This window comes from Ambystoma mexicanum, chromosome 6p, assembly GCF_040938575.1.
Source record: "Ambystoma mexicanum isolate Mex_15411 chromosome 6p, UKY_AmexF1_1, whole genome shotgun sequence".
NCBI classification, from domain to species: domain Eukaryota; kingdom Metazoa; phylum Chordata; class Amphibia; order Caudata; family Ambystomatidae; genus Ambystoma; species Ambystoma mexicanum.
Window position 1 is genome coordinate 839,288,654 of NC_090935.1, and position 25,966 is coordinate 839,314,619.

Sequence of the window (25,966 nt, forward strand, 5' to 3'; positions counted from 1 at the left end):
GAACATAACCTTTGAAATGATGTGGCTCAACTTGAATTTCCAATACAACTGGAATGGAGATGCATTTTGGATGGTTATTTTAGTAGCACAAGTATTGTTTAAAAAGAAGTGCCAAATGTGACCTTGCATCCAATTGACATTCACATGGGATTGCCAAGCCGGAATTGTATTGGGTGCAAAATCGGGAACATATATTTTCTAGCTAGTTGTAATACTGAGATTTTGCAAACTGGTCACATACTAGATTTGTCAAGCTCAGATAAACACATTTCTCAACACTTCATGAAAACAGTAATATAGGCACACCAGTGGCTGTAGTGTCCTTTGAAATAACCACATAAAATAATCACTGGAAGAAGAACTACAAACTAAATATTTCCTAGGAACTCCCTCAACCATCCAACAATTCAATGCCATCAGGCATTTCATACAGGCGTTGCTGTGGTTCCATCCGTTGTAAAACTTTATATATTCAAATGGTACTGCAACCATGTAAACAATGTTTATGATCCAAATTTAGCATTGGGTCATTTGGTGAAAAAAACTCAATAGATGCCAAGAGGTGACAAACCCTCACACTGAATGGTGCATTCTATTTGTAACTCTGCCAGTGGCGAGGCTATTTGTATTTTTATTTATTTGTGCAAATTAAGTTAAACAAGTGGCCTTATGATATGATATTTATAACGTGCTTAATACCCAGAGTTTTCTAAGCACAGACCCAGGGATCGAACCTGTGTAGCTCCGTGTCGTTGTGCTTCCAAGGCGAGCACATTGCTGCTGAGCTATTCTCCGGAGACTTAGTGACTTCAATAGCGCTTTACGCCAAAGCAATGAACAGAGAACACACTTAACAGTAGTGTAAAAATGCAGGGTTAAAAACTACAAAAAAGTTTTTCATGGTTGTCAATCTAAGTGAAGAAGATAGGTCTTAAGAGTAGTACAGAGTAGAGAATAAGAGGAAATAGAATGAAGAGACAGGGCAAGAGCATTTCAGTTAAATGGCGCTGGCAAAGTAAAAGAGCAAAATCATGATTTGGCACCAGGGGGACCAGGAACTGATAATAGAAATTAAGACTGAGAACAAAGAACGTATGTAGGAGACTATGATATGATAGGTTATTTATAATGCGCTTAATACCCAGAGGTTTCTAAGTGCGGACCCGGGTATCAAACCAGTGTTGCTTCATGTTGTTTTGTTTCCAAGACGACCATGTTGCCCCTTTGCTATCCTCCCGAGACAAGAGGTACAAGAGAGGAAAGATTAAAGGGTGCAAGACCATAGAGAGATTTAAAGACAAGAAATAAAAAGTTAAACTTGAGATGAGAGTGAAATGAAAACCAGCCAGGGGAAGACAATGGCAGAACAATCTAACCACACGTACATCCACACACTGCAGAGTGCACAGGCACACTGCATCAAACCCTAGGTCAAGCCACAGCCAGGGAAATGACTAGGCCTGCTCAATGGGATGTCCATCCCATACCGGCACAGGGTTGATATACAGTACAGCAAAGGTGCAATACCAATCCCCACTGAGACAGTTACCAGGAATGGGTGCTGATGGTGCTGATAGGCTAGTAAGGTACATGCACCTGGACATTTCACGAACTTGTGTAAAGAGTTTTTTTGAATGTTAGGGAAGAACCAAACAAGTTTAGTGATGAGCTGTGAATAGTGATTCAGTGTTATAATCCTTTTTGGGCTGACATGATCAGCTCATGAGGGTGACAATGCTAGGTAAGGTACACTGACGTTTGACTCAAGAGAGTTATTGGCCTTCAGAAGACATTGGAACTTGTGCTTTGGTGTAGAAAAGTGCAAAAGTGTGTCCAAGAGCGAATGACTGGGGAAAGATAAGGAACTGTAAGTAGAGCTTCTCCTACTGTATTGTTTTTTTTAACATCATTATGGTGTAAATATGTTTTCTGAAATGGCACAAGAAGCAGTAACAGGTGCTTTTGTTTTGAGGCAATGCCAAAGCTTAAGGCACAATTGAAGCACATGTGTTGGAGTGGCATATGAATGCTGACTTATTTTGTTTAATGGCAATCCTTGCAATGAAGCAGCAGCAGGCACGGTGGGGTTTGTTTATGAATGTGGCCATTCAGGGGCCAGCTCCTGTGAGAGGAGCAGTATGAGGGAGCCCTTGCTCCTTCTACCCCTGCTTTCCCAATCTCATATGGGAATAAGTTCCAGTTGTAAGCTGTTATATAAATCAATACTTATGAATACAAGGGGACAATTAGGTCTCTCTACACACATTAATTCCAGTAGACCAAGAAAGGACGCTTGTTGAATGTAAGATAAAAGGGAAAAAAATACTAGAGACAGTTGGACAAACCACTTAGTGATCAAATGATAAGATGTTCTTAGTGTTCCGTTTCCTTCTGAAGCTGGGTGAGCTATAGGTATTGCTAAGAATCCAGTGATCCCTGTCATGGCAGTGCCCTATACAGTGCCCATTGGCGTGATCTCAGATAAGCATGCACTCCTTGCAAGCCCTTTGCCACCATTTACCAGCAAGCGATCTGTTGTTCAATTTGATGTGCACCATTTATTAAAGACGAGCAGAGGTTTTGTATACAGCGCATAGGAGCATGAAAATGAAGTTATAGTATTACTGCAGAAGAAAAAACCCTTAGACGAAAAGACGGGTGGGGCAGATGCAGCAAAACCCCCTTCTGGAGGAATTGTTGTGAAGGTACCCACAAAGTTGTAGTCGCAACACGCAAATGAGGTAGGACTGATAATAGCACATTCACGTTGATACCACTAAGCCCCTTCCAAGTAATCACAAACAATAATTAAACCCAGGGCCAGAAAAAGGCATTTTAGTGGTAATGAAGTCACTGTTGGAATAGGATAATCAACCTCACTTCTATTTTACTCATAAAGGAAACAGGAAGGGATATAGGGAGACATGGGAAATACATGAGGTCAGTAAAAACCCTAGCTTTACCTACTTTTCCAATAGTCTCCAATCCACTGTCTGCATTGTAATGTATAAGTCCATCAGCTACATATGTCATGGTTATAGATTTCAGTTCGGTATTATTTACTATTCCCATACGCAGGGGTACTTAAAGCCCAGCCCTTTTCTCCAACATTTAATAAAGGGATCTAAATGAAATCACTATGATATTGTGGTGTAGACAACCATCAGTCTGAACATGGGGGGAATGGGTCGAGGCGGCATCACCACTAGATAGCCCTGCAGAAAACCCAAAACCCTGCACAGAATATAGGAGGGCGACCCCACACCCCCAGCATTCCACAAAATGTGACACTGCAAGGTCGTGTACCACAGGTGGCCAAAAAAGAGGTGGTACGATGGAGCACCACCACTAACAAACTCACTAAAAAACAAATCCCTCAGCTTACACCTCTCAAACCCTAAACAAAACACAACATACCTGTATTGCACAACACACTGCATGCACTTCACTACACTGCAAAAACAAAACAAAAAACACACATAGCCTCGCACAACAGCACATAACAACCACCGAATGAAAAATCGTAACTGATCTCAGCAAACGCTGTAACCGAACTGAAGCTGCCAACAGTCATCACAGCTCTCTTGCGCTCTTGCTTTTCAGATGTGCAAGAGCACCAGGGAAATACTCTGGTGTGCAGTATAAATATCCTCTAACAAACATATTCGATTCCTGAGAGACTCAATACTTCTACAGGACATGGATGATCTACTGATCACAACACTTTCTTATGATGTGTTTAAGAAAGACATATTACTATTGTTAACAGCATTATCAAATTAATTTCACAAAACATCCACACACAAATTACAGCAATGCAAAGAAAAGGTGCCTTATTTAGGGTATGACATATCAGCAAGAATTATAAGTATATCAGATTTACTAGTAAAAGCCATTTTAACATCACCCAAGACCACTACAATTATTCTGGTGAGATACTTTTCGGGGGGATAAAAATGGATTCTGCTGCCAGATCTAATAGATCTGACCATATCAGTAAATCCATTACAACAAATAACCCATCTACCTACACCCAAAACATTAGAATGGTCAGAAGTTTCGGAGAAAGCCTTTGTAGAAATAAAATAAGCCTTGACCAGTGCACCTGCACATGGGCTATCTGATTATTCTATATTGTCATGAGAAAAAGGGATATCCACAAGCAGTCTTAACTCAGGAGTATGTTGATAAACATTGACTATTGGTTTTTATAGTACTGCATTATATACTGTTGCAGCAAGGTCCCCATCCTAGTGCTGATGCACTAGCAGTATAACATGCACAGACCATGTTATTAAGATCATCCCTTATCATCAGGCAGATACAGTGATAGAGAGTAATCAACTCCCAGACCGGTTAATTGTCACAACTAATGTAACGTGTTGCCTTGACATGTGTGTGCACTATAGCCAGGATAAAGGATTGACTATCTTCACAGTCTCTGTCTACATGTTTTGGATAGTGAATAATTTATACAGTGCTTTTGGCAAGAGTTGGGATTAATTACAGTTGCAGGTACAGCAATCAGAAATGCACAGCATGTAAATGACCCTTTGAATCATTAATGTGGCCCAAATAATTAACGAAAGTAAAATGCCTCAACACCAAGCCCCAAGAGATTCAAACCAGTTCAGGAAACGCCCTTATAGATAAGGCAACGTGGCCGTGGCCCCTCTCCGCTTCTGCCTCGGCAGAGAAGTTAATACCACAAAGCCAATTGCAGTCTATTGTTCTGCCCCACATATGGCATGCAATGTTGGGGAAAATCCAGGAAACAGATCCAGATACAAAACAAAATGCATGAAGGAGCGCAGGGTGTTCCCTTAACAAAGATTAGCTTTGCTGCTTGTCATTGAAATACTGACCTTTCACAAAAAAGTTGACTTTGTTCTGGGAATCTTGGATAGTAGAAATGGAAACATCAAGCCCTCAATTTGAGCATGGAAAACGTTAAAAAAAGATTTAAAAAGATATTCTCAACCACTTCCTATGTGCTAAAATACAGTATATGTGAAACCGAAAATCTCATTTTATCGTTTCCTTCTTTACCTTCGCTTTCATGTGTTTATTTAGTTGTTGTCTTTTTTGTTGTCTGTCCGATTTGTACCCTGCCACTTGAAACCATGTAACTGTGTCTTCCTCTGCAATACCAGGAACGCATTTCCTCACACTATTTTGAAGGTAGCCATTCTTCTTTCAGACATCCACATGTTTATTCATCTTCTTTCAATTCATATATTATTAAAAAACAATGTTACTTTAAACTTATATTCACAATTTAAATAACTCTTTCACACTGCAAATGTCCCGTGGACCTAGCACTGTGCGTATACCATGATAAAATGATATGTTCTGATAATGCAGATTTTGTCAGCCTAACTTTAACCATTTATCGAATTGGTTGTGAGGTGCTCACATTCTGTCCTTTGCTCAATTACTGACTCCCACTTTATTTCTTATAACAAAGGGCCTCATTACACGGAATGTGGTAAGGGTTTACTGTTACCGATAAGGGTACCGGTACTGGTAAACCCTTACTGCCTTAGTACGAGGTCCCTTTGCGGGACCCGACCTCAACAGCTGGTTTTACCAGCCGTTAAGGAACGGGCCCGCAAAGGGACCTTGGAGGCAATTTGCGGTACCATAATTGCCGCCTTCCCCATTCCCATTGAGCCCTATGGGGACTCAAATGGGAATGGGGAAGTGCCATGGTGAATGGGGAATTACCGCCCTTGGGATGTGGCGGTAATTCCGCCATTCACCATGGCGGACTCGGTATGGTACTGGCGGCAACCATGGCGCTAATAGCGCCATGGTTACCGCCTACCGTGTAACGAGGCCGAATGTGTTTGTCCATAGTTCAGAGGACATTTACATTTCCAGTCTCAACTTTCACAGACATCTTAAATAAGCATGCCCTAAATCCTTCCACTAGGCGTATGGTGTCTTCACCCTAAGCAGCCAAAATTGTGATCCCGCCGGTGTTGAAGGCACAATTGGCAACTAAAGGCGAAACTATATAACAACTGTGCTACTGCCAGAAATTGAAAACATGCATTTGGTATGCTTAGTTAAGATAGAATCGAGGAAACAGGTCTTGAATCAATCCACATTATCTAAAATTGTGTGACGATAGTGCAAACAAGAAAGCAGACTTTGTATTGTGCTATGTCATGCAGCAAACATAACACAAACAACAGTCTGTTTCATTTTTCTCCTGAGGAAATATCCTGACCTTTTAGTGATACAGATTGTCGAAACCCTGTTTGCTAGTTTCCCGATCAATCAAAACTGGTGCTAAATTCCTGTGTTCCATGATTTGCATGATGGAGATGCAATGTGGCATCCCGCAGTGCATCGTGTGCGCCTTTGCTCTGCTTCATGTAGACAGCATCTTCCTTGATCAGCGAGCAATATTTTATGCAAGTGATACATGGTGCTGATTTGTTGCCTTCCAAATCAACTTTGAAAAGCGAGAACGGATCCATCATGATGGTTTGTTTGCCCCTTTGCCCTCAATTACAGTTCTCTTGCCACTAATATTGATGAGTGCCAGGAAGCACATCCGTTTAAGTGAAATACACTGCAGAGTACATAACGATGCCATTCTTCATTGGGAACTTTAGGGTGAATAAGTATAGGCTGAATTTGTCAGGGACATTACCAGCCACAAGAACGCGTTTGCTGTTTTATGGGTTAGTGGAATTCTATTTCATTCATACAATGAAGACAAAGCTTTCCGAGAACCCCGGTTCCACCCTGTATTGCGTCTACATAAGGTGCAGAGCCAATAATCAGCCACTTTCTGGTCATGAAGCACACCATATTGTGTGCGCACTTTACTTTTGGCCAATTGCATGCTAGAAGCTTCTGATTTACAGTTAGCTATGCGTTATTAAATGCTGAATCAGAAGTTATCCTTTTGACCTGTTCATTGAAATAAAACGAATCCAGGTCCCAATCCATTCGATTCATGCCAGTTTCTTACATCATTCAACATATTTTAGCCTTATTGGCCTTTAACCCTTCCTGCTGTTATATTGCTCTCACAGAGGGGGACATTTTTGAGGCTGTCTTTAGTTTTATGAACAGTTGTATTCAATCATAATATTGTCTAATTTGCTATTCACAATTGAAAAGCGGCACGTGCTTATCCTCTTTTTCACCTTTGAGAAGAGCACAAGTATGTTTGTCAGCCTTGTTCACTGGAAAAGTGTGCTGCCCCTTTCACTTCCTCTTAGCTATTCTTATTTAGCAAAACATGGCAGTTGTTCTGCTTTTTTTTCTCGATAGCAATGACAGTTTCTTCCTCAAATCAATTCCACTTTCCTTTTCTCATATATCAAAACATGGCAGTTTTTTGTCTTCTTTTTTTCCCAATAGCGATACACAGCAGCTGTGAAGGGAACCACCAGCAGGTGATGCCGGGGGTTGCGGGATATGTAGATGAAGGGGGTGCAGAGGAGTTGCAGTAGTCAGATTGACTCTACAAGAAGAAAATCTGAACCCTACAACAAGGGAGAAGCACATGAAAATATCACTTTGACTAGTTCTGCATCAACAGCACTCCTGACTTGTTTCAGTCATAATCCTAAAAATGTACCCCATACTTACCCCTTGAAAGTGTATATTTGAAGTACGCGTTTTCTTGTTTTTAGACTCGATGGAGCTCATTTTAAAGAAAAACATAAATTGCCCGCAGGAGACAACTCATGTTTTCACTTATGTGCAAACAGGTCCACTCCGTGCAATTTTCGTCATTTGCACTATAGAGTGCAAATGAGCAGTGTAAAGAGGCAGCAGAAGGCTCTTTACACTGAGAACTGGGAAATGTTCAGAGTTCCCTGTAGGCCTGTCCACCCCTGATCATGAAGTGGCTACTTGACATGAAAAATGTGAGGAGATGTCATGCAAGACTGAAATGACAGGAGTGCAAATGTAATTAATGCCACAGCAAGAAGCTACTTCATCTGCCCTCACCAAAAACATATGCACAGGAACATACCAAAGCAGCAAGTTGTGGAGGTGTAACCAGTAACACAAAGCGTGTGCAATGCTGATCATGGAGACATACACACACAATTATGTAGGACAATTCACATCTTTAGTGTCCGTGACCATGACCCAATCATCACTATTTGAAATTATACACGCTCAACCACATCATGCCACAATTAGGATGGATGTTTCACCAGTCATGAAATGCACAACCTTACCTGGTGGTATTGCCGTTGTGCTGTGAATCTCTAATCACCTCTACCTAACGCTGGGCCTCCACATTGGTGCTAGGATGGTCAGTGTCCAGCAGAGGAAAGCGGGACATGGGTGGACATTTGGTGCTTGTGGTGTCCTCCCAGGGAGAGTGGGCACTAGATGAGGCTAGCTACCTCAAATTACATTGGACATTTGTTTGGACTAGTGTTAAGGATTTTAAAGATGCGGCACACTCCAGACTAGGGCCCTCATTCCGAGTTTGGAGGTAGCCATGGTGCTATTTGCGCCATGGATGCCTCCAAACCCGGGTCCGTGTCCAGTCTGGGTGAATGAGGATTTACTTCGACATTCCGACCTGTGCGGACCCGGTAAGTCCCCATTCACCCAACGATTCCCCATTCCCATCTGAGCCCTTATAGGGCTCAATGGGAATGGGGAAGGCGCTAATTACGAGCCTGCTAATAGCAGGCCCGTATTTAGCGCCCTGTTCCCTTAGCTGGACCCGTAAAGAATGTGTGGTCAGACCACATGTCTTTTGCGGTTCCCGCTATGGGACCTCAGAATTGGGCGGTAAGGGATTACCGGCACCGGTCTCCTTACCGGTGCCTGGTATCCCTTACCGCCCAACTCGGAATGAGGCCCTAGGAGTCTTTCTACTTGCCAGGCATGCAGCGCCCAATTAAAACACTTTTAAGTTTATTGCAGTCACTCTTTGAGAAGGCACCCTGTGTCGCAATGGACCATGAACCAGGCCGGTGTGTAATAATGAAATATGTATTTATTTTATTTTTGAATAAAAATCAAACACGTTCAATATAGGGCAGCAATCACCAGGTGGTGCTAATTACATGGTAAAATGATAGAATACACTTAGTTTAATCTTCTAACATAAGATACACAATGCACAAATGAATGAAAGCACTATTACTTTTCGGGTAGTATTTTAAGATAGAACCACAGTTAGGCATTACCCCTGCAACACTCCCCCAAACCCCTGTTAACCAAACTATGTGTGGGTGTAGAGAAGTAGCAAGGAGTCAGGTATACTAGGCAACAATCGGAATGAGAATCTGACCTAACACCCCTGAATGGGAGGCAAAAATCAGATTGAGCCCCCTTGAAAAGTAGCAAAATGGCACTCAGAATTACTAAATGGTTCTTTTACATGTGTGGTTGAATGAATAAGACAAGAGTTAGGGTGTTGATACTATAGATGCAAGAAAACCTACAAGCTACAAGGCAGTGTACTAAACAAGGGCAAACAGTTTAGAAAATCGACTTTGGAAGGACAACACCGTGCAGCAAAAATTGCACGTGGCAAAATTGCAATTGCTTCCTTTCAGGGTTTACAATAGCAAAGCATCTTGGAAAATCAGCTAAACACACATAATCAGAAATTGGTTGTAATGCTAAGGTACAAAGGCACATAACAGGTATGATATGAAAGTGAAAGGATGACTCTGGATGTGTGACAGTAGGGGATTCTTGATAGGGAGAGAAAATCGGATTTTATAATGAAAGCAGTTACACAGGCGAAATCAGTTTTAAAAGGAAAAAGACAGGTTCTACTGTAGCTATTGTTTTAGTGGCTGGATTATCAAAGAAGAACATTGCCCGTGAAAAGGTTCATTTGAAATTTTAACCCATTTAGGCTGTGTGCCCCTTTATATGGGAATTTATTAATCTATTCAAAATAGTACTAAGGATTTACACAACGGACTGAAATGATGTCGAAAGAATGGCGCTAACACATGGAGATTTATACAGATTTTCCCAAGGACAGGATACACAGAGAATTCTAACAATTTAATCATTTTCTAGGGTATTTATAGGATTTCTATGGGATTGGACATAATACAAGGTAACACAACGAAATGGGTGCATCTTTTTGGTCACTGGGGAAGGGTGATACATTCAAAAAGCACTTGAATGGATAGTTGTGACAGCCAGCCGGGACTGGGGACAGCAAGGCAAGATCTGGTCACTGCACAGCGGTGGGCTCTCCTTGAGGGGGACAGCCCGGGCCTAATCTGGTCACTGTGGACAGCGGGGTGCATCAGATGGGCAAAGCAGGAAGCTGAGCAAAGCAGGTCAGGTCACTGGATAATCCCAAAAGGATTCAGCAGCCTTTCCTCCCTTTCTCCCTAAATTATTGGGATTTTTGTAGGTTTTAGTTCTGAATGGTGGTTCTGCTTGGATAGGAGGTACGGCATGGATCAGGATCAGCTACCGCTGGCCTGGCTCTGGAATCTGGAATCCTGCAGGGTGAATGTGGAATGTCTGGGTCGCTGGATGTTGCGGGCTGGATTTTTGAATGCTGGATTTTTTGAAAGTCCTGAATTTTGAATGTCTCCTCCTTATATAGCCCGGATGACATCAGAGGATTTTTACCATGTGGGCAAAACTAAGCTGGGCATACCTCTCAAATCGTATAGGTCAGCCTGAGGAGATCGCTGCCTCTCTGTAAGCAGATCGGACTGATGGAAGTGACTCAGTTTTAGTGTGTGTGTTTTTATGAGGTGCTGTTATACCACAGTTACTTTAGCCAAAATCAGTTATGAAACAAAACCCTCACATTAATAAATGTCACCCTTATAAAAATTAGATAGGCAAATACCATATTTCACATGGAGCATACTATTCCAAACCCTAACTTTGTACAATGCTGTTTAGTCCTTCTGGCAATCTTTCACAATTTCTATGGCAAATATTTCCCCTAAAAATCTACAAATGGGTACACTGAAGCTTATTAATGTCGGACATGTTTGCATTTAAGTTTCATAATTGTATCATGTATGCTTCCCCAGCCAATGCCACTTAAATGCTGTTCAAATCCCCCACATGCTAGGAAGAGCCACATAGTCTTATATTTTCATGGCGCAAAGATAATGTTCAAGCTGTCAACATGTTACATTACTGCTTCTTTTTTTCATTTGAAATAAACTACAGTTTATACACAAGACACAAACTTTTGTTTCAAAGAGTTAATCAAGATCTGCAAAAAAAAAAACAATCAAGAGTAAAGGTCACACTGAATTTCATGACGTTCAGTAATTCTCTTCCTCATTTTTACACCAGCAACAATATTCCATAATTCGACCATTTCATGCACTGCATTAGACATCTACTGCCAAAATCATGTCCAGATAATTCACAATTGCACAGACAAGTTTTATAATGTTTCCAGTAATGCTTCTGGACCACCACTCATCATGTTGTTGTTGAGTGGGGCAAACTTTCTGAGATGTAAGGAACGTTGTTTTATTGTCTGGTTGCATTCAATAAGCAGATGTTTTGAGGATTCGACACATAGTCCACAAAAAGGACAAAGATTATCTTTAATAGATTATCTTTAATAGATTTGTCTTAACCAAATTATTTCTTTTGTTTTTAGAATGTTTATCCAAAACCTCAAAAATTGTTCCCGATGATGGCGAGATGGGCAATGCAGTAGATATTGTGCCTGAATCTTTAATTTTTTTTTGGATCGCTTCCGAGGAATGTTATTGGGTGCACCATTTGATGATTTTGTTGATTTGCAATCCAAGCCCAATTGTCAAATTTCTTTTTTGCGCATTGCGGCCGGTTTAAGATCTCTTGATAATTTATGTCAGCTGCAGCCAAAAATGCCAATAGTTTACGAAACCACAAGTTAAGTAAATTTTCATTGTTAGGCGCATACTCGTTGCCAAAGATTTGATAGGCCGGTGCCGGAAACTTTAAAGCCATCTTGCGCATTGTCATTATAGAGTTCCAAACCACTCTGATATTTAGCGAATTTAATGGCAATTCGTGTCGCACTATCGTCATTGATGTTGACTGAGGTAGCCTTAACATGTGTTGCCAAAAAAGCCCTTCCAGCATTTGCCACGTTTGTTCGGATATATTCCATCCTGCCTCGGCACCGAAAGTTATGACTGGAACAGCTTTTTGGAGGTAGAATCTTAAAACAGGTTCCAGTGAAAACTTTCCATAATTTCGATTGATTTTAGCAGCTTGCCAGGCAAGCATTAGCATTTTATATTTTAATTCCTTGACCCAGTGATGTTTGCAAATAGAATTGCTGAATTCAATTCCTAGGTATCTTAAAGAGTCCGCAGAGGCAATGTTAACCTCAGCGATTTTCCATCTGAACGCCTTGTCTCTCTTAGTTTTTAGATTTCCAATTGATACGATTTTTGTTTTTGATGTATTTATTACCAGTTTGTTCGCAGTCATATACTCCTGCTGCTTTACAAGCAGGCGCTGAAGACCTATTTGTGTTCTGTCTATAAGTACCAGATCATCAGCATGTATGATGCATTTAATCGGTATCCGGTTTATTGTTGGCGAGAAGCAAGGAACCTGCTCAAGATGGAGTGGTAGATCAGCCAAGAATAGTTTAAATAGCTCTGCGGCAAGAGGACAGCCTTGTTTAACACCTCTGTGAGTCCAGATGATATTGGATAACAGGTTGCTGTTGTTTAGTCGCTCTCTAATGGAAGTTTGATCGTGCAGGGCAATTATTGGTTCAAGAATACATTTCGGACATCGCCATTTAGCCAGTTTTGCCCACAACAGACCACGGTTCAAGCTGTCAAATGACTGTTTCATGTCGATAAAGGCAAAATGAATTTTTCTATTTGCCCTTAAGGATTCCAATTTCAGAATAGTCAAAATTAGCAAATTTGCATCCACTCCGACACCTTTCGTGAAACCGGTTTGGCATATGTCCGCAATCAGTGCGACTCTGGCCCAATTTGCAAGTTTTTGCCTTAGGTTTGACCCAAATATTTTGCCGATCATATCCAACAGGGCAATTGGGCGATAGTTGTTCAGATCGTCCCAATTGCCCCTCTTATGGATTGGGACTACTATTGCGGTAGTCCATGAGTCAGGCAATCTTTTCAACGCAGCAATGTTGATGAATAGGTTCTCAATAAAGTGTGCCCACTCACTCAGGTGTTTTTTAAGGGCTACATTTGAAATTAGATCAGGTCCAGCTGCGCGCAAGTTCTTTAGTGCTTTTATGGTTCTTACAATTTCATCGTGCAACATCTCTACGTCCCACTGCATATCATTGGCAACAGTCAGTTGACACGTCGCAATATCAGACTTATGGAATACTTTAGAAAAGTGCGTATCCCATGCATCTCCTGAGATTGTGTTTATTAACATTGGAGTACATCTTGAGAGGTCGGCATTCATGATCCGCCAAATTTCACAGGTGTATCTTGTCAATAGTAGATGTAACAATAATTCAGCATGATCCTGCTCAATGACGATTGCATGTGATTTTGCCCAATTTCTATAGATCGCACGTCTTGATTTTATCGCGACTTTAACTTCAGATCTTGGAAGACTTTTTCTTAATGCTCTTAGATCTTTGCGTAGTTCCTTTTTGGATTCATGTAACAATTTACTGTATAAGTGTTGATGCGACTGCCCATAATGCGTTGACAATTTTATAACGGATGTAAAGTCAGTTAGCAGTGGAATGTAGTTATTACCTTGCATAGGTACGGTATTCTTTAGCCTCATTCCAAGCCCTTGTTTCGGTTTTCCATTCAGTCGAAGGTGATTGCCCTTGGAATTTGGCTCCATGGCAATCTGATGTGAAACCTTAACTGGGATTGTTGCCATCATGCAGCTAAGTTTCAAAAGGCAGTGGTCGCTGTGGTTCATTTTCATGACTTGGAGGTTTGAGATCTTGGATTCAACATTTTGAGATACCCAGATATAATCCAGTATGCTGTGCGTTCGTTCACGATGCCACGTTGATTTTGGAGGGACATCACCCTTTTTATAGCCATTGAGCATGAACAAGTCACTCAACGACATTTCCTTCTGCCATCTTTGCCCTCTGGCTACCACGTCGACATCGGGTAGATGCTTATAAATCTGCAGAGCTTGATCGAACTGGAACCAAGAGCAATTTAGGTCTCCACAACAGATCATTGACAAATTATTATGCGCTAACATAGCGTCATCTATTAACTCTAAGATAGCATTGATGAAGTTTTTGGTACTGATTTTTGCTGGATTCCAGTATCTGTTTATTATCAGTAAATGTTTTCTTCCTTGCAAACTTTTTGCCATTGTATGCATAATAGTGCCTTGCATGTATGGATTTGGATTTGTCATGACAGGGGTTAACCATGTTTGCATTATGTGTACCATTGTAATCAAGCCAGAGCTTGGACGTCCTCTGATATTTTTTTCCGCCGGATTTAGCAGGGTGGTAAAACCATCACACATTGGGGCTTTGCGAAGCCAGGTTTCCTGTAGACATATAACAAACACGCGTTCCAGTGGGATTTTAAAGTCATGAAATAAATGTTTGAATTCACGTTTGTTCCAGGATAGAAACTCATACAGGGCCTCGTGTTCAATCAATCATGGCTATTGGGAAGCCCAATTTCTGCTCAACTCTGCTTTTTTTTGTTGAGGAATATTTTGACAGATTTTGTTCAAGTCTTAGAGTCTTAGGTTTTTACCTGTACTCATAGACTGCCGTAACAATGCCGAGTCAACAGGTTTTCATTTGTTTTGGTTTGACTCTTATTCTTTGTTCTGTCCTGAAGAGTCTTACTGATCAGGTTCAACCGAAATTTCGAAACCAAAGAACAAGAGATCATCGCTAGTACTTCGAACACCTGCTGAATTGATGTGTAGAAGGACCTGATCCGAAGATTTTTCTCTAGCATATTCAACTATCTTTATGTCATCGGATTCAATTGTGCGCAGAAGTGGAATACACTTGAACAATTTCAGAATGTTTGTTTGATTTAGATTTACTTCTGTGTCATCACTTTGAATATTTTGTAATCGAAGTTTCCTGCACGTGAATGCCACTTTATTGTGTTTATTTTCATGAACCCGTGTTTTCAAGTGTACACCCTGATTGCATTGATTTGATGTGAATTTTGGGTTCATCAAGGGATCAATGCTCAGCTTTTGGTTTGTGTTTGCTGCGATGTCTGATTTTGTTGTATGTTGCATTTGTGTAGATTTCCTTGCAATAGAAGTTTCTTTTTGTGATTTCATCAGGTTAGCATGATTTGTCACTGGTCGATGGCCACTAGAGGACGAGGACACATCATGCTCCTCAGGATCCGAATAGGTAGATAAGTCACATAGATTTATTGAGTCAGATGCACTTGAAAGGCCACTATTTTCAGAGTCAGAAATTATTCTTCAGCGTTTTGACGCTGATTTTCGTTTGATTTGAATGCAGGATGCATGAATCCCTTTTTTTGAGGCATTCTCTAATGGTTTGTTTGTTATACCGTCATCACGTGTAAATAAGCCCTGCTTTAACGGCGAAGATAAGTTCCTTATGAATTTCTTGGTTTTTGTGTTGCTGTCCGATTTACATTTCTTTGCCAAAATCCGAGCAGCGGCCTTATCAGCTGTTTTGTTTGCGGCCACCACAGATGCGATAGAGGTGGTTTTTGCAGCACCAGTGAAGATTCCAAATGATGAAAAAGGATTTTTACTCATGATCACGTATTGTTTCCCTTGTCACTGCATGTACTTTTCGAGCCACTTGACGATTTTCCATTGCTGGTTTGAAGTACCTGTGCAGGCAAGTGGTATGGCATTTCATCGACCAACATTGTAGTAGAATTTTCCGATGTCGACTATAGGTCATTCGTGCCTACTTTGCTCAAAGCGGCTTTGTCAGTCACGGCCAAGGGCACATCCGAATCAACAATTTCTTGTGGCGTTTTTGAAGCATTCATTTCGTCTCTCAGCAGACAATCTCCATTTTAAGGGCTGGAATTTGCATATAGATGCTCTCGCATTCACTTAATAGTGTTAATAGTGTCCAACATACTTTCAAACAGGAGCTCACTTTGGCTGCCGTGTTGAGTGGTGATCTTGTTTTGCCTTTGTTGCCACTCGGTTGTTTGAGCGGCCTCTGCAAGTATCTTTTCTTTCAAGTACACATTGAACTTTTCAGCTTGTTCCATTTTTTGGTTTAAGTTTAGCAACATTGCACTTTGGTCTTGAATCCTTTCATTTAATGCTTCGTAGAGTTTCACAAATGGTATTAGGGCAAGGGATGAGGCGGCCATCATGTTATTATGAATCTGCTTTGCAGCAGCCGATGAAAGACTGGCCTTTGCAGGTGTATGGCCATCATTTTCTGCCCCAGTAATCGTGTTTCTCGATATGTCGTCAGTTGACATGTGGGCATCCACTGCTTGCACATTATTTTTAATTGACGCAGGTCTTTTAATGTTGTTGCTTTTCCTTGACGGCACCATCGGCGTACTTGTCTTGGATTTAGCATGCTCTAGCACTTGAGAGGGCATGGCAGTTCCTAAGGAATTCATTATTTGCGCGGCTTTGTTGTTTGAACTCGCTTTTTCCTGGCCAACTGCGGCAGATTGAAAAGCCACATCCAGTGCAGTTGAAATGGTCAAAGAGTTCCGTGTGCCGGGCCCAAGTGGCAATTTCTTTGATAGATTAGAAGAATCCATATTTGAGGGAATGGCATCCAATTGTGGAACAAGAGTTACAGTAGCCATGGTAGTCTGCGTGTGGCGAAGCCTCTGCTTTCTAAGCCAGGCATCATCATGTGCATAGTTCACACTGCTTTCATCCGGCAGTAATTCCGAGAGGTCTAAAAATGTTCTTATGGACTTATGATGAGTATCATCACTGGGCATCACATGGAATCGTGGTGCCTTAGACCCATCAGGCGCCAGACCCTCTTTGGTAGCATGTAATTGAATTATATGAGAAGTTTTTACGGAAGCGCTTGACACGCCATGTTTGTTCCCACAGCATTTAGGCATAACATCAGATTTATTTGCTGTAACGCTAGAAACGAGATTTTGTATCGGCTCTAATGGGGCGGCAGTAGGACTTTCAACTGCACTGCGCCCAGGCAATAAACTTAACTTTTGGCTCGTACATGTGTGTGGTGCACGATCATTTGGGCTTTTCATGATGGTTTTTTCCTTATCGTTCAGAATGAGTTCATTGTTTGGAACTGTCATCAACTCAGCATCAGTGATGTCGAAAGGCGAATATAAGAGCTTGGGGTTCCCTGAACTAGGGATGGACTCCCGTAAGTCACATATCAATTTGGAGACTGATTCGAAATTATTTAACGATAGCATTGGAAATTGTGGGAGCTCTGGTGCAAGTTGTGTTTCTTGCCTGGCTGGTTCGCTTTGATTTCCGCTTACACTGTGGGGGTTGCTGTTTATTTCATTTCAGGCAGTGTATCGAGAAGTAACACAGCTTGCAGCCGAACAGCCTTTGAGCTAATTTCCACTAAGTCGGCCACAACAGACTCTGTGATGTCAACAGTAGTTGCAATCAATGTCTCAGATGAAATATCAAGCCATAAGGCAACAATCTGTTTGCTTACCTTGCACTTTCCTGTTTCAGCCTTGTTTGCGACATTCCAGGGATTCAGCATCGGTCGCTGTTGCAATGTTTTGTGTCTGGTCTGTGGGCCGGATTTCTTTGGCGGACAGTCAGCCATGGAGGCGTCCTGACTGACTGCGGCAATGCAGCAAACAGCCAAACAGCAGGGTACAACAGAATTCGCCCTTTATGCGGCCAGGCTTCACGCCGCAAGGTTTGTCGGGTGCTTGTTTTCAGCCCACACTTCCTGGATGGGACGGGGCTTCAAGCCACAATGCAGGGGCAGTTCTCTGACTCGCTCAAGCTCTCACACGCAGAGCAGGGAAAACGAGGGGAACACGCCGATAAGGCTCTGATGAAGGAGTCTGCAAATGAGAGATAGTAGATCCCAGTACAGCCAAACAGCAGGGTACAACAGAATTTGCCCTTTACGCGGCCGGGGTTCAAGCCGCAAGGGTTGTCGGGTCCTTGTTTTGCTTCTTTCAATTACTGAAATAACTGCCTTTATATGAAGTCTTTTCAATCATATGGGCCGGCTTTGTTCCCAAAGGTAGGCAGTCCTTTCAAACCCCCAGCCAAATGTCCTGCTCTGGTTAGCTTTGCACATATGTAGTTATGACTCCCCTTTGATCCTAGGCAATTGAAGCTGAGGAGAGGTGTCAGAGGAATTCACACTTCAATGACAGGGCTGTACATTGTCCCATGCTGCAGTAATGCCGCTTAGTCTGACAAAGTCGTCACTTCCCACACCTCTGGGACTTCCATGTCGTAAAGAAATTTTCTTTCTCATGAGGCTGGCACCGTTGAAGTGCCTGCCTTTGCAAAGACTGGTTTGACAGCAATTCCTGGGCCAAGCCATGATGTTGAAGTTCTTTTTGTGGGAGTACACAGAGTACAATTTACTTACATTTTGGCAGCTTTTCTTCCCAACATATATAGTTTTCTTTCTGGGCATGTTACAGTATTATTTCCATTGAGGTATTACAATAGGCAACATGGGTTCCTTTTACTTTCCCTAGTCATTACAAATGTGATTTTCCTTGCATCTTTATTCTGAACATTTCCCTGGCGCTGGTGTATTTCTAATACACAGGAATCTGTTCAAAACAAGGGTTCTTTGAAACTGACATAAGCAAAGGGAGAGAGAGAACTTCTTGTGAAGAGTTTTGCCTGTGTTACATTGTTGCAAGAGCAACCACTTGCCGTACAGCCTGAAACACATTTATCTGCTCTTTCACTGATTTTACTTGACACACAATGCCTTTCAGGGAGGAATTGCCCTCATTTGATGGGGTTCATTCTGAAGATAGATGGGCGTGGCTGTGACTTACTGGAACCAAACTGTGTAATGTTGAAAGATGAAAACAGCACCAGTGCAAAGTCATTTTAAATGCAGAACATTTTCTTTTTTTCAGTTGGAAGTTTTGAGTTGGCAGCATAGCAGCGCTGCCTTGGAATTCTTTTCTTTGGTGCACATGAAGAAAATAAATGTAGCATTCTGGTGGTGTTCCATGTTCCATCTCACCCCATTTTTGGTCAGCAGAGCCAGTGCAGCCATTACTATTGCAACTGCTGAAAACACAGTTTTGGCAATGCAGGAGAATTTGTGCTCAGCAGATCCAGTGCAGCCATTCTTCTTGTAACTGCTGAAAATGCAGGTTGGTGGTGCAGGGGAGTTCTGCTGGGCTGGTAAATGTACCCAGCTACACAGGCCTGTCGTACAGACTGCACATATACAAATCACTTTCGAATGGAATGTTGGCCTGTAGGTGGGAGGCTGTAGCAGTCCACAACACCACATCAGTGGATTCCGCTGAACATGGCCGCATGTAGAGTCCCCCAGCTTTAAAATGTGCCCAGTTGCGTGAGCATTTGTGTCACTGCCCTCTAGAGCGCAATGGCCCTGACATGAGGATAACAAAAATAAAGTACACCTTGGATGGGGGAAAACAAAGGAAAATAATCCATGCTCCAGAGCTCATGGACACGAGGGTGCATGAAGAAGCGGTGGTGGTGGCAAGAGGATAGTGTGTGGGGATATGGCCAATGGCATCACCGGTGTGGTTCAGTAGAAACCTCCATACTGTGGTGAATCCTGTGTTGATGCACTCTCGTCACGCATGATCTTCATTAAAGGAATCTGTGTCTTGAAATTTGGTTTCCACGTCTCCTTACACAGGGTTTGCCTCAAGGAGGCCCTCTCTTGCTGCTGGATGTCCCTTGCGTTCAACAACCCATTATGCAGATAAAACCTCAAAGCAGAGCCCTCCTCCTCTATGAACTCCAACTTCCAGAAATCCTCTGTTACTGAGATGAGATTGAGGAAGAAGGAGTTAATACAGATCAAGAGAAACACCAAGTTAAACATGCAGTCTTGTTGTATTGGGGTGGTCCAAGTGAGCAGGACATGGTGTCTGCTTTAAAATCAGGAGACCCGAAGAAGAAGGAAGCAAAGCAGACAGCCATACAGGCAAAGTCCGGGCTGACACAAGCAGGCATTTCCACCTCATTGCTTGCAAGCATCACATACCTGTGTGGTGCAAGGCCAGAAGGACACTGCAGGCACCAAGAGAAAAGTGTTGAAGAGTCACAGTCACAGTGGAGCTACCTTGAACGTGGTTGTGCAGAGGAGCAGCAGTCATGCCTGGAGAGCTGGAAGGAAGTCTGCACTGCAAGGGAAGCTGTTGCAGAGCAGGAACTTCACTGCAGCAGCGTGCCACAGGTCGCAGACACTTCAATACACCAGTGAGTCTTCCCAGAGACATTGGGAGCACCAGGACATATAGACAGGCACATGAACAGATAAATATATTTGAATACCGAAATAGAGAAAAACAAAGACAAGACATGAACAATTCTTCATACATGAGATGTCAGTACAGGGAAAATGTGATCAAATATTATCCTAAACAAATGAATACCAATGAAGCCATAAAAAGGCAGAACTTGAACAAATCCCCATACATGAGATTTTCATTGTGGGGAAAGTTGGAAAAGTAGAACCTCAAGCCAATGAAGTAAAAAGAATAGTGAAGTAACTCAACTGTGTTGAATTAAAAGTCAATGAAGACAAGAAAAGACCTGGTGAATGGAACACACTAGACTGTGAACATTGGGAGCCAATAAACCTGACAGGAGAGTACACAAGGGGAACTGTAAAACACAGAAAAGTGCTTGTGAGAGTAATACACTAGACAGTGAACATTGGGAGGCAGGATACCTGGCAGGAGAGTACACAAGGGCTTTGCAAGACCCAGAAGGAGATTCCTGGCAGGAGAGTATACCAGTAGGTCCAGTCAAGTTGTACAGAGAGTGAAAAGATCCATGGCAGGAGAGTTTACCAGAGGATCAAGAATTCCTGGCAGAGGAGTATACCAGGTGGTCTATTGAAGTGCACAAAGAAACATATTTATTTTGCAAAGTATATGGTAAAGAAGTATACCAGAGATACTTTTGCCATTCTTAAGGAACTCTCATTGAAAGAGACATTCATGCCATTCTTAATAAGCTGTTATTTTGAAAGAGACATGTATGCCATTCTTAAATAACTGTTACTTGAAAGAGAAACCTTTGCCATCCTTTCGCCATTCCTAAGAAGCTGTTATTTGAAAGAGATACGTTTGCTATTGTTTTGCCATTCTTAAAAAGCAGTGATTTGAAAGAGACAACTGTGCCATTCTTTCACCATTTCTAGGGAAATATTGTTTAAAAGAGACACTTTTGCTATCATACTTAAATAATCCAGGGGAATAGGAATCACCCTCTGGATCCAAGAAATACTCCTTGAAAAATACTGTTTCTGTTTGATTGCGTTGCTTGTCTTGGTTATGAACATGTTTTACAAAATATAATTCATATACATTTCCTTGCACTTTTTAGTAGTAATTTTACTGTGAGGGTCAAAGTCGTATGTTTTGGACGCAAAGACAGCTTATATGTTTGACGATGAGTCACACACTGATCTTTAGTTTTAGTTTTCTATATAGGGAAGCTTTCTTTAGGATAGGGACAGAAAGGCCTTTATCCAACCATTTGTGTTCAATAGAGATGCTTGATGTTGAAAACATTACAACTTTGTGTCTGCCTCTCATTTCTGAACCCTCACAGGTCTCATTACCTGGATGGCCGAAATGGTAGAATCATATAAGGAACTTAAATGTGCACTCACCAATGCACCAGTGCTAGCCACTCCAGATTGCAACAAAAAAAAATGTCTAGTTTCCCATTTCAACAGGGAAGAGATGACAGCTCTCTTCACTCAGAAAAAGCCACAATGGCACAAGTCCATGGCTTATTACAGTGCTATTTTAGACCCAGTGATGCAAGGACGATTTCCATGGGAGCAGGCGCTTTGAGCAGCAACTTTCCCCATAGAAATATCATCTGCCATAATGATGGGCTGCCCAGTGAGTGATGCTCTATGATTAGCACACAGTGTTCGCAATCCTGGAAAAATCAAAGTCTACCATCATTACCCAATGAGTAATCAAATCCAGCAATTCACCTTGTGAGGTGCTACGTTGTCAATCTAGTGACCTTCATTGCCCAGTCAGTGCAGGTAGATGATGATGATCATGGTTGCCCCACTGACAAAGAGGGACAAAAGGGTCTGCACACAGTGAGGGAAGAAGCCTTAGAAGAGGGAGATATACTTTTAATTGATGGCTCATCACTGATTGACCAGAACAAGGGATGATGACACACTGGGTCAGCAGTGGTGCACTTTGAGGGAAAAAACATTGAGGTGGCAGCACAGCACAGATTAGATTACCATCACATTATTTTGTGCAAGCTGCTGAATTAGTGGCATTGATATCAGCAATAGAGATGTGACAGGGATGCTGTGCCACTGTTTGTTCGGCCTATGTCACCACCACAGTACATTCAGGGTTGTCTCGATGGAAAAGGAGAGGTTTCAGGAAAATTGATGGGGCACCGGTCCAGCATGTGCAGTTGCTATCAAGCCTGATAGAGTTGTTAACCCGCCTTCAGTTCTGGTGGTATTTAAGTGTGCTGTCCACATGGAGAGTACAGATTTAATGTTGCATGGAAACGAGGCAGAAGACATAGCGGCCAAACAAGCAGCATATCTACCTTCTGTAACCGATTTGCCTCCCATGTTTACAAGCATGCCACAACAGCAGGTGAAGCTAGCAGACTGCTATAACGCTCTAAAAGTAACACAGATAACAAAATTAGAGCGTAGGGCTTCCCAGCAGGAGCACATATTAAGGAAGAAGAGGGGGTGCTCCTTGTCCCACACCGATTTAATTTGGCATCAGAACATCTCAGGAAGCATCTCATACCTGTAGAGTTGATAAAGGTGACTCTCGAACAGCTGCATTACCTAGCACATACATAGAAAGAAACCATTGAAGCTGATTTACAAGCAGAGTGGTTTACTCCAAACTTGCATGAGCATGTGACCAAGTTCAGTGGCAACTTTGTGACATGTCAGTTTTTTTACAGTGGGTCTTACACTCAAAATTATTAAAGCAGCTTTACCTCACCCATTAGGAACTTTCTGCCTTTTCCATATTGATTACCTTTATATGCAAAACAGGTGCACTACCGATCGCTATGTAATAGTTGTGGCTTCGCCGATTCTCCCATTGGCTTGTGGCTGGACCGTGTGACCACTGTGACACTAAATCAGAAGCTACGTTCCTCGTGGGCAAGGTTTTACCAGGTTGGGGAGTGAGTGAGTTACTAAGGGCCAATAATGGCCGGCACATCTCCAAATAGCTCTTTAAGGAAATAACTTCTGTGAGGAGCCAGGAATAAGACACATACACAGCGGACTCATGGTTTCAGCAATAAACATTTATTGAAACAAAAAAGGTTCTGAAAAATGCTTCTGTCCCTGCTCTAAGAGGTATTTCCATACCCAAAGCACAACCAAGGGTCTGTCCAATATCAAGATGTCCAAAGCAGAATAACCTGTCTCCAAAGTACTATTCTGGCCCTCACATTGTAAAAATCAACTCTAAGGTGAAATGGGAAATGCCTAAAAAAGTGTAGCAATGTTTAAGAAAATTAAAGGTGTATCTCCAACACAAGAAAAGTTCCAACAGGATAACGTTCACAGTTCCAGAGGGTAGTTCCTTTCCCCTGGATTCCTCTTCACTGTGTTTTATACTTTTAGGGATATATGTTAATTGAGTTTCTTTTTATTAACAAAACAAGTGCCATGCAAAATGCTTTCGCTGTTACTCTTAATCTTGGTAGCCTGATGTAATCTCCTTTCAGGTTTCTTCTCCTCTTTATATAATTTCAAAACAGTTTTTGACTATTCCTGATGTATCCTAGTGTGATTTACTTTACACACTATCCAACTTGAGCTTGCCTGATATATACTCTTGCCAGGACATTCTCATATGAGCACACTTGCAACTTGAAATCTGCCTGGTATGCTCTCCTTCCAGAGCTTCCTCATATGAACACACTTGCAAGTTGAATATGCCTGATAAACTCTCCTGCCAAGTCTTTCCCATACAACCACATTTGCATCTTGAATCTGCGTGGTATACTCTCCTGCTATGGCTTGTTCATATGTTCACTGCACACACTTGCACACTTTACAGTATCCTATAGTTACTCTGTTGTAGAGGAGGAGCCACATGCCTCTACCGGAAGTCCTGCCCCTATTTTGCTTATATGTTGGAAGCCGGAAATTGCAACATGCACGACGTCGATAAAGGTAATAATTCTACAAACAATCTTCGAAACAAGGTATCAATTAAGAAAGCCCTACATGATGTACCTGTGGAAAAATGACAGTGTATTAAAGGAGGTCCCTGAAGAAGTGTGAAGGTACAAAGGCAAGAGACTGATAATGTCACATGAAGCAGAGGGGGCGCACCAGGAAGAAATGCCAAGGAAGAGAGTATATAGACATTATAGAATCTGAGGATGAAGTAAAGAATTGAATAACATTTCATGTGCGGGAATGAAGATTGCACATGTGAAAAGCACTGAAGAAAATGCGAAATTGCTTTATAACTGTACAGATGCTGCAACTCAAGTAGATTAAGTAATCATAAGGCTGGCTATACGTAGTGGATAGGCCGCAGGCAGTGCCACCATTTTATATATATATATATATATATATACATATATATACATATATATTACACAGGCAGGGTAGTGGCCGTGTAGTTATGGTTAAGTTGCTGTTTCCATAACTTGCACCAGACTTTGCAAAAACAGTATATGGGCCACTCTGAATTTTTTTGCAAAGTTTGGAGATGTTTGGTCCAGGGGGGCAAAAGGGCAAAAGTTATAGGGGGGGACCCAAAACATCTTTTTTTCCCATAGACTGAATGGGGAAAACCTTTCCGCACAGCTACAGTTCAAACCGCTGGATAGATTTTCACCAAATTTGCGGCAGGGGCAGCGGCTTGGTCCCGAAAGCGTGCTTTTGTAAATTTGGTGACCTTCCGTGCAGTACTTTTCTTTGAAATTATCAAAAAGTATGTCTGAAAAAATGAGTGATATCTATGTCCGCTTCGCATTCACACTTCCCTGTTCGGTCCACGGACAAGATAATGATTGGCTAAGGGGCTGGCGTCATGGCCGCGGACACGCAACGTCTTTGCCCATTGGCTGCTGCGAGACGTGTTCTGCGTCAGATTGTTTGGATGCGACCGACATCTTGGATCTGCCGAAAACGGAGCAACAACCAGCGTACACATGCTCTATTTAGAAAACTCTTTTGCTGTGTCACAGAGCGTTGAGAAATGTTCAGAGAGTAAGACATGGGTGATTAATGCATTTGTTCTGGGGGTCGGTCTTCATGATGTACTTTCTATGGACACCTTGTACGCACAGAAAATGTGGGGTGTAATAACGAAAGCACTTCAGTCCATGCAGTGGACAGGAAATTTCTAACTGTTGAAAACATACTCGTAGGGGTAGCCAACATTGAAATTGACAACATGCCATGATTGCATTACTTTTTCCGATGTCTATTATTATATTCATTAGTACGCCACCATGGGTGTCACATGCTACAGTGGTTGTGGCCAGGGCCTAGAGTCTTGGATGAATTTCTTCCAGGAATGTAGGCCCTGGCCACAACCACCGCAGCATGTCACGCCAATGGATACACCCATAGTATTGTGGTTCGATTAGCGAATTGTGGGGAGTGCGTACAGTCATTTTGTGAAATGGATGCCCGCCTGTGCTGGCTTTTGCGGCTTTTCCTTCATTGGTGCTGTACGCGGAGGACAGGGACCGGAGACCAAAGCAGGAAAGCTGCAGCTGACTCGGTAAGTGCTATTTATTTAAACAAAAAAATAAGCACTAGCTGGATGGGCACATAGATGGGCGCATGGATGCGCCCATGTGCTTGCTTTTGCGAATTTCGAGCTTGAATAGCTCCAAA